This window comes from Anser cygnoides, chromosome 4 (assembly GCF_040182565.1).
Source record: "Anser cygnoides isolate HZ-2024a breed goose chromosome 4, Taihu_goose_T2T_genome, whole genome shotgun sequence".
NCBI lineage: Eukaryota > Metazoa > Chordata > Aves > Anseriformes > Anatidae > Anser > Anser cygnoides.
Genome location: NC_089876.1, coordinates 25,510,466 through 25,520,623, shown reverse-complemented (window position 1 = coordinate 25,520,623; position 10,158 = coordinate 25,510,466). Strand labels below are relative to the sequence as shown.

Sequence of the window (10,158 nt, the reverse complement as noted above, 5' to 3'; positions counted from 1 at the left end):
AGTTTTCCAGAGGACTGACTTCTCTGGGCTTATTTTTTCCTTTCTCTGAAACATTGATGCAGTTGACAGGATGTCATGCGATGCTTGGCGCAGATGAACTGAGTTGTTCTGACCTGGAAAGGCAAAATGTTTGATCTGCTTACCTTTTGTAAAGGTTGTATCATCTGTGCAATTCCATACTTAAAGAATTTTAGATTCTAACAGATTTATTCCTATCTATTTTTATTATTGGTTTTAAACAAACAATTAAGAATACAGGGAAAAAGTCATCCAGACTGCTGGTGAGCATCCTCTATCTGCAGTTTGAGAACATCATGTTGCTACAAGTACCTCATTTAGACTGTATTTTGTTGGGTAACATTCTTACAAAGTACTCACAGTGATTTTGCTTATTTATCCTTAGCTGAAGCCTTCCAGCTTCCAGGTAATGTGCCATCATCTGTTTTGAATGAAAAACACTGATATTAAAAGCCCATATATACCTATTGCTCTGATTACTGTTGTTTATAAGGCTGAGTATTAAAACTAATGGAGGAGAGATTAGTCATATAAAAGGCAGAAGAGATAATTCTGTTGGTAGTTTAAGATATTATTATCCATCAGGCTATTGTCACTGTCCCCACAGCAAACCCATGGGGAGAACTCATTATAGCACCGCTTTGGTGCAAGATCAAACGATTTTTCTTAAATTACTTCTGAAATCACCGTATCCATGCCTGCAGTAATTATCTCACTTCTGCCAAATTGATGTCTTGCAAAAAGAGGTATTAAAAACTCCTTACTCAGATTCATAGTTCTTACTAATAATTTCACTGCTCTTGGTCTTCTGGGTTTGGGCTTTTTTTTTTTCCCCCTACTATGATAGTTCTGGAGTTCCTGCAAAGTATAAAACAAGACAGTGAGTCATGAAGCTGTAGCAGAAAAGACTTATTGCCATTTCTTACTGCCATTTCAGGTGGGCCATATCAGAGGCATAAAGCCCTGTCAGTTTGGTCTGGCTGCAAGAGACCAACTGGAGACTGCATCATCCAACACTCACAAATATTTCCACACTTCTACATTGGCTAGGATGAGGATAGGTTTGGCTCATGTCTTGCTTGATGTAACCATCAGGATAGGTCATTTAGCTCATCAGCAAACCCATACAGAGCCTTGAAACGTACAGAATGTGTCTTGGGCAGTTTAATTGAGGGAAATGTGCTTTTCTTCTTTCTTTTCCTTGCTTCTGGTTCAGTGTATTAGTCGTATCCTCGCATATCAAGGAGGGAGGGATCGCTCTGGGCTGTTGTGGGCTGGGGGCTGCAGGCTCTCGCACTCAGCAGTTTATGATTTATATCTGACTAGCAAGAAATTCAGGATGTGACATGACCCCTTACACTTGCACAGAACTAACCCACTGGGAAAGGCAGTTAGAGCTTTTGGAGGAAAATGTAGAAGTCAGGCTACCTCAGCCTAATGACTGTCCAGGTAGATAAGATAAAACAGGATATAAATACCTCCTGGCTCACTCAAGAAGCAGGCTGCTGGGTTAGTCAGCTATAGGTCCGTACACGTGCATGGCTCAGCACTGCTCCCTCACCTGGCACTGCAGCACTGCTGGCAGATGGGTTGGGTTCAGACCATCGGGTTCAGCATCATTATTCTCTTTCTATGGCATCAAGAGCAGAAGCTGTTTTCAAGCCATCAATGTGTCCATTGCTGTTCAAAGGGCATATTATCCCAGACCCCCAGCTATCCCTTGGGAGGTCCCTTTTAGGACAAGATTTGCTTAAATACAGCAACTTCTGTGCACTGGCTGTATCTCCTCCTTACAACCACAGCACTGCCCGCTGCTCTCTGCTTCAGCATCCAGATGCACATGGAGCTGTTAGGGGCACAGGAGTAAGGACAGATGTCTGGAAGAGATAGGAACTGGTGACCTTATGGGGCGTGCAATTACCCTTCCTTCACTCCAGCTACTGCTAAAAAATAGCCTGTCTCATGGCTACCAAGCAAAGTGCAACACAAGTTCACAGAAATGCTGAAATTTATTCAGTCTATTATTCTCTTCTGTCGACAAGCACTGTGATCTCTTCTCCAGGTGTTCTGAAGAGGTGTTTAATTTGCCATTAAACCTGAAGTTCCTGTGCTGTTAAACTCAGAAACAAATTCTCCAAGTGACATTTCTCAATTCTGAAATATATATATATGTAATTACTCTGATCATTAGTACAGTAAGAATCAAATAAAATACAATTAGAATTAAAATTTTTAAAAAATAATAATAATGATCAAGAAAAAGTAAAAAAGGAAATGTAGAATTGACTTTTTTAATATTTCTGACAGCTATTTTCAAAGCTTTGAATGTGGAGAAATACATTGAGAACTGGAAAAGATTGAAAAATGGCCACATTTGGACCACTGATTTAGTAGAAAAACATTTTATCAGCTACAATTTGGCACATAGCTCCTCCTCTGTAACTTGCAGTGAAAGAATGAGTTATTACTAGTAAATAACTATGTTTTCTAACAATCTTCATAACTGTAACCATTTTCAAGCACTACCAAGTTTACCAGCTAGAGGGGGAAAGCTCAACATGCTATTGCCTTGCAATTTCCTAATCCCCTGAAGAGAAGACTTCATGCTGCAGTCATATTAATGAACAGTGCTACAGAAAGGGCAGAGAAGAGAGATAACATCAGCTAGACTTGCTTCACTCTGCAGCAAGGTGTGTGCTTCTTTTTCCTTGCAATCCTGAGAATCATTTAAAAAAAAAAAAAAAAAAGAGAGAGAGAGAGAAAGGATGTGAGAGAACATAATATTTGGGTATAGAAAGAGAGTGTTCCTACCAGGGCATGAAGACGAATGTTGTTTTTCATTCTCACCAACTAAAAATTACATTTGAAGATTCAAAAAGAGAAGAGTGAGTGAATACCAACCAATGCAATGTCTTTTTTTCAAAATATATAGTGTTCAACATGAGGGCATAGCTTCAATCCTAAATTAGCAGTGTACATGTGCCTAAGTTTAAAGGTAGGCAGTTTCTTGGGGGTTTTGTTTTGTTTTGTTGTTTGTTGTGTGTTTTTTTTTATTAAACTAACGCATGAGAATAACTAACAATTAATGTGTAAAGAAACCTTCAGATAGATCGGTTGAAAACTTCTCTAAGCCGTAAGCAAGATTCATCCTTTGCAGAAGTACAGGAGAATAATTTCTATAAAATATGCTAATCCCTTGCACAAGTAGATTGTTTTTAACACACCAAAGTTCTACACAAGTAGCTCATTAGTAACAGATCCTCTTGACCTAAAAGAATAATACCATTGTAGCACTGAACCTGGTAAATTAAACTGCTCCCTTACACTTCAGTCAATCAGATAACTTTATTAAATATTTTAGTAGTACAAACAGGAACTTAAAAAATACTTATATTACTGCTGTTAACAATTCATTCTGAGCATTAAATAGCCACTGTCCAATGCTAGAAAACAGGGACAAGTCTTGCATCTTTGAATATGGGGTCACTCCCTCGGTTCTTCTGGCACAGGTCCTCCCGAGCCTGCTTCCTCAGGCTGCATTTCACCCACTTGAAAACAATCCACTCAGGTTTGCATTTATGTCATTTCACATTCATTCAAGATAGCTAGATTTTGCTCATTTGTTGCATTTTTCCCGTCTTTGGTATGGCCTCTTCACACTTCCTATATACAGCAGATTCCCCCAGATAGGTAAAACAGCCCAGGTCTGAAAATGCTAACATCTGATGACATAAAATTAGATCTATTCAGTCACTGAGTGAAGGATTAGGTGAGTTTAAAGGCTGAGAACTATATTCTGTGTTCTGGCCACAAGTGGGCAGGATTTAAGGTAAAATGAAGTTAAGATTTGAGGAAAGAGATCTTCCTCTGCTCCCACCAGTGTAAGGCAAGTCAGGGACTGGTTCAACCTGGCATCATTTTTGGAGAAACTGCAGAGCTGCCACAAGTTGTTGCTCCTGATGTGCTGTATTTCCAGACCCCGAACCAGGGGCTCCTGCCACTCACCTTACCCAAACCCGTCTCTGGCTCTGGCCACCACCAGCTGCATCACAGCCCCACAGCAGCACCATATCCACCTCCCACATGCATCAAGCAAGCTGTGGTGGCCATGTGCTGTATGGCCGAGTGAGGGCCGTGTGGAAGAAATATTGCGGGTTTCTGGTCTGAAGTGCACAGTCCCTAGTTTTACACAAACAAAACTGATGTGCAGGAAATAGGTCTTATGTTGGACAGCCCAATATATAATAGTTTTAAACTTTGGATTAGTAATACTTGGCAATTGGCTTTAACGCAAGTCCTAGAGCAGGCACACATACACTCTTTCCAAAATATTTCGCTGGTAATATTTTTGATAGCAGCTGAACACTGAGCAGATGTCTTCATTGAGCTGTCCTTTTCCTGAAATAATACAGTCAACTGAAAGTCCTGTAACGTGTCTAAACTGAAGCCTGAATGTGTCTCTCTAAACTGTATTACACTGTATTCATGGGCTCTGCATTTCATTTGCCTTTGTGTTCCTTTCTCACCTAACTTGTTAAGGTCTCTTTACAAGTTCTTCCAAACTTGGCTGCTTTGTTTGGCTGTCTTCTGAGATCTCTCATCCTCAGACAAGCTGATAAACTGCAAACTGGCTCCCACCACCATCACAAACCCAGTTCAGCAGTGCCAGGCATGGTCAGTATTTGCCTCCTACCACAGGTTTCTCTGGAGCAACCTCTTCTACTAGCCAGTGGCTGTCCATTGCCTTTGTTGGAAATGGGACGAGATACTGCTGCACTTGCACCCCATGGCGCCTTCCTTCACACTTACAGCTGCAGGGCAGGAGTCTCTCCCCAGCTGGAGGGTGCCTGTGAGATGGGCTACCTTGCAGTGTCCCCAGCATGATGGCTGTGAGCAGCTCTTCTGTCACCACAGTAGCTTTCAAATGTTGCGCCTGCTCCTTGAGGGGCCTGGACCATCTGCGCCTCCATCTTTGTGTGTGTGTGCAATGATCACGTGCTCGATAGTAACTTGGTGCCTTTAACACAAGCCTGATGTTAGGGGCTCCCAAGTCAGCCTCAGGAACCCTTCTGCTCAAGCCAGAAAACCCCAGGTACTCCCTGTCCTTTCCCAGCTTGATCTCCACACCAGTTCTTGGGAGAAGAAGCAAAAGCTTTATCTATCCTTATATGCCTGGTTGCCAGTCATCAGCTGATTGTCTTGGAGGTCAGCTTTAAGGAACATCTACTGACCCACCTTCAATGAGCCAAACAAAACATAAGCCCACTTCACCCTTTGCAATTTAGAGCATTACCATACTGTAGGTACAATACAGTTACAAAGTCTGATTGCTATTGAGAAATAGCATATGTTGAGTAGGAAGTACTCAATATGTATTTGCTATTACTATGTATTATGCACACATATATGTATATTACATTATTATATTATAATATATAGAAATATGTATTACTATTATAATAGTAATGGCAAATACTGAGTAAGAAGATGTCTTTGAATGTGAAATAAGTACAGAATGCGTGTAGGAGACCTAACAAGGACTAAATCTTTCAAGAACTATGAGTAGATTCATAAAATGTTTTGGTGAGCACATTAGTTATTTTGGAGAGCAGTAATGTTGACTTTAAATATGTAGCTTTTAAATATGACTTACAATAGTTACATAGGCTGAATGTAGTCATGTTTGGGGAATTAATAACTTTGCCCCTAAGTATTACTTGTTATTCTTATATATAACAGCCTGAGGAAATTTTCTTTTCCTTATCTACATTTCAGTCTCTTTGCTTAGATTTCTTCTGGGACCTGACCTATAAAAACAACTGGATTTATGTTACAGTAAAGTTTACAGCAAACACTTAACAAATACTCCTATTTCAGATACGAAATTAATAGTGTTTAAATATAGTCTCAGATGTTATCGTCTTTGCTGTTTACTGAGTGAAGTAGTTTTCTAGCAAATGTCAAGGAACTGGCTAAAACGTGAAGGTGCCAAGGAAAGTAACTGCATGCCGCCATCTGCGGTGCAGGCCGGGGGTACTGCAGCAGCTGCTTACAAATAGCAAAGGTGACGGGGGTGTCCATAACAGAAAAATGTCCCCGATCTGTCCCCTTTTCTGGCAGCAGCTTCTGCTGGTGTAGAGCACACTCTGCAGAAGGGCCGTTATAATACAGGATATGAATGGCTGCTGTGCGGGGAGTGAGAATGAACACAAAGTTTGGAGAATAATCACTTTTCTAAACGATTTTGCTGGGAGCATTAAGGGTGTATTTGAGAGCAGCCACATGGGAACCATGTTGGAGGGAGGGAAGGAGGAGCGCAGCCGCTGGGCCTGGCATGGCCGCTGGGCTGCAGGCCTCACAGCCCCGCACCAAGGCTGTGCGCTGGGCCTCAGCTACGGGTGGAGGAGGCTGGCCCAGGACACAGCACTCACTCGATGGTCTCTGGCTTTCTGCAGGTGCCTCTCAAGAAGGCCTATGCTGGCCACAGGAGGACAGTTTTGGGGCCACCCCCAAGTACAGGTCATCCATGCCACAAGGCTGCACCATCTGCAGGAGTCTCTGGCTCCATAGGCACCTCTCTCGTGGTGACAAGGAAGAGAAGCAGGAGGTTGCCTAGTATACTGTGCACATAGCTTATACACATAGTGCCTGGGCAACCTTTTACCCTCTCCCCAGTGCTCTCTCTTGCAAAAGAAAATGCTCAAGAGAAAACCCATTGGTGCAGAGTCCTCCTTCAACTTCCCAGCCTTCAACTCCCTTCTGTCAGTTCCCAAGGGTATTCTAACTTAAGCACAACAGTCCTCTTCAATGGGTTTTTGAAGGGCACAAGATGGTTGAAAGAAATCAGGAACCGTTGCACAGGGCAAAAGAACTAGTGATATGTGCAGCTTCTGCTTAGCCACCAACTTCTGTGTACGGAAAATCCCCAGCACCCAGCAGAGCATCATCTTCCCCTGACCATCTGCCGAGATCTTTACTACCAAGTAGCACATCCTACTGTGTTTATTACTTTATTACCCATGCTGTTTTTTCTTCTGTACTAAAAATTGTTGGGTTTTAGACTAAAAGGCAGGTGGAGCAACGGTTGGCTTTAATATGTGCTGGGACAAAGCCTAGTACATCCAGGTCCAACAACTGATTTGGGTAGTTAACTGGCATCTCAATACGTGTCTTAACGAATATCAGTAATAAATACTAGGTTCAGCCTTAAAGTATTCTTTATTCAGTCGTAAAAATCAGTCCTAAATTAGCTGAATCCTGAGTCCCTGCTAACTTTACTCGCAGAAAAGAAGTTAATGTTTATCATCCAGACGGCCAATAGTCCCCTGTATTATCCACATTTGGCTTCTTCCAGTGAGCTTATCTCATTTTGAATTGATGATGAATTATTATGAACTTACTTTGGACATCTTTAGACTTTTGGCTCAGTGTCCTAGAAATTTCTTCAGTGCCAGATTGTTGACTTCAGTCTTAATTAATGATCATTTGTTATCAGCTTAGTTCGAATGTTTGGTTTCTAACTTTCAGTTGCGTAGTCTAAACATTTCCAAAGCCCAGATAGACGGCTTTAACTTAAAATGTTATGATTTTGATATTGACTTGATGCCTTCCTGGCTGAGTGTGAAGATTTTATTCTTCCATCACTTTGATTAATAGAGCTATTGCAAATCCTGCTATTTAGAGTACCAAGGAGTGAAACAGCTAAATGCCACACAGATTAACCTGGTTAAGAGTTAAATTCATGTTTCTGTGAGAAGCTTTTTATTTGCTATAAAGCTGTTTCATTTTTTAGTACAGTCGTCAAATTATGAATTACTGCATTTCTCCACAGCCACCTATTTGTCTTTTTCTTAGCATAAACTTTAGTTCTGCAGCTCACATGCTGTATGGTTAATCATTATTACTCTATTACACAAGCACTTAAGAGTTCAGTTTAAGTATCAAGAAACTCTTCTGCAAAACTTTCTGCTAGCAAATTGCGCGGTCTTTACCCCTAAGAGCTCAGACAGGATATAAGCTGTCTGTTCTCACATCTTTACATTAAACATGGGTAGTTCTCCCATCACTACCCAGTCATCAGGCATTTTCAGCTGCATATGCTAGACCATTCACAGATTTCAAAATAGTTTATTCTCACACCCTCTATCAAATATCCTGCGGGGATTACAATCGTGCTTTGGGCAATCACAGTCTTTAGCGCAGTCAAAATAGAAATGTTCAGATTCATTTTTACTAATACAGCTCATTTTGTCCTACCAGTTTGTAATTAAAGTCACATTTGTGTTTTGTGGACTCACTCCAATATCTTATTAACTAACCAAGAAGATTTTATCAATTGTTTCCTAAAAGACAATTTGGGTAACCTGGTTAACAGAAGCCTTGTTTGAAAACCTGTTTAACAGAAACCTTATTTGAAATTGAGGACATTTTTCATATTCTCAAGTTCATTGTACCAGCAGGGATGTTTTATTTAGTAGGAAAAGTCCTCTTGAGACTTATGACACCAAAACAATGATCAGTTTTGAAAATCATTATAAAAAAAAAAAGCCTTCATATTATTCAGTTTTGGTTGTCTGAGACTCTTAAAAGTCAAAGTTTGTTGTTGTTGTTATTTTCATTATTGCTGATATTATTTTGTTGATATCATTTATGTTCTGGGATGATATATGTGTATGCACTGTCTTCCATTTATCAGCAGTAATGAAATGGCATTAACATCCTGTCTTAGTGCATACTTCACATTTATGCAAAGAAAGCTGTATTCACATCATTAGGGGATGAAAGATAAGATACATTCAGTTTTCTTTAGCAGATTTCTTCACCTCTCTCCCCCACTGTACAGGTTGGAAACTGTTTCTTTATGTGTGTAAAACTTATGGCTATTATCTGATTATTAAATGGGAAGCCTGCCTTACCATTAGTTGTTCTGATTAATTCCATGATGAGAAATGGGATGAACTGTTAAATCTGGTCTTTACTGAAGTGTTTAGACCACTATTCATGGACAAGTCATAAATGGAGGGTTATCTTGTATGTTGGGTGCAAGCATGATTGTTTCAGCAATCATGGGCATATGAGCAAATGTGCTCAAAAGGGGATGTTTAAATGAAGGTCTAGACATTAGGTTATAAATTCTGTCACCCAGCAAAAGTTACACTATGATAAACAGGGATCACCGTCCCTCTGTATTTATTCATTTATCGTCTAGTTGAAGAGGTAAGATGTCCACTGATAGACTTATAATGAAATGTCTCCTTAGTTATGAGACTTACCTGCTTTCTTTTTTACTCTTTCAGACGTTGGTTTGAATATCATAGAGCTCAAGAACTCTCCTCTGAGGTAATTTCAGAGTCATACTGATCTTGGTCAGATAATCTGTCCTGAAACAGAAGATAAATTTTAATGAGTATCAGATTATTTTTCTCACAGCTAGCTGCTCCTGATACTATAATACTACCTTTGGGGGTAGTCAGAAAATAGGCTTTGGTATCAATGTCCAAATAGTTTCTGTATCTCATTGACTAGCTCGGCAGTATAGTGAAATGTTATATATCTGTGCAGTATTTCCTACAAAGAGCTTTTTCTGTCCTACTGGGATGTCTGTAGAATAGAACATGTTCTCTAAAAACTGAGTGATTTACAAACTTTCCTTTTTGCTGTAATTCTTCCTGGGAATTCAGTGTCCATTTCTTAAGTGGCATCATTCTTTGTTTGTAAAATCTGTCGTTTACTACTGTGAATTCTCAGCCCTTCAGTTTAACACCAATAATCAGATGAAAACTATCGGCATTTGCAAAAGATGGGTAGCTCTGACTACCTGTGTGCCTCCTGCCCTGCACTGCTGACCCTCCTGCCTCTCCTTCTGAGTCTGAGAGTCTGGCTGATGGCCACAGTGCCTTCAGGACATTGCTACCAGGCAACTGATGTTTGTAACATACAACCAGCCGATGACCAGTCCCAGGACATGCGAGCCTTCTTCGCTCTGTCATGCGCCTTATGTAAAGGTAATTTATGCTCAAGGAATTACAGAGTTAGTCTCTCAAGTTATCTCTGTTTATTCAGCCACCTCATCTGTCCCCTTCTCCAACAATACAAACAACCTCCTCTGACTGGACCTTTTATTTGTGCACACCAGCCAGT

General features: G+C 40.5%; 1 long non-coding RNA gene across 1 annotated transcript; it reads right to left on the bottom strand.

Moving 5' to 3' along the window:
* Positions 1 to 1,068: 1,068 nt before the first annotated feature.
* On the bottom strand, positions 1,069 to 9,934 carry LOC125183866 (uncharacterized). Its single transcript, XR_007166584.2, has 3 exons — positions 9,836 to 9,934; positions 9,291 to 9,398; positions 1,069 to 2,734 (listed from the first exon to the last, which is right to left on the bottom strand). It is a non-coding gene; the product is annotated as an uncharacterized lncRNA (long non-coding RNA).
* Between the last annotated feature and the right edge of the window lie 224 nt (positions 9,935 to 10,158).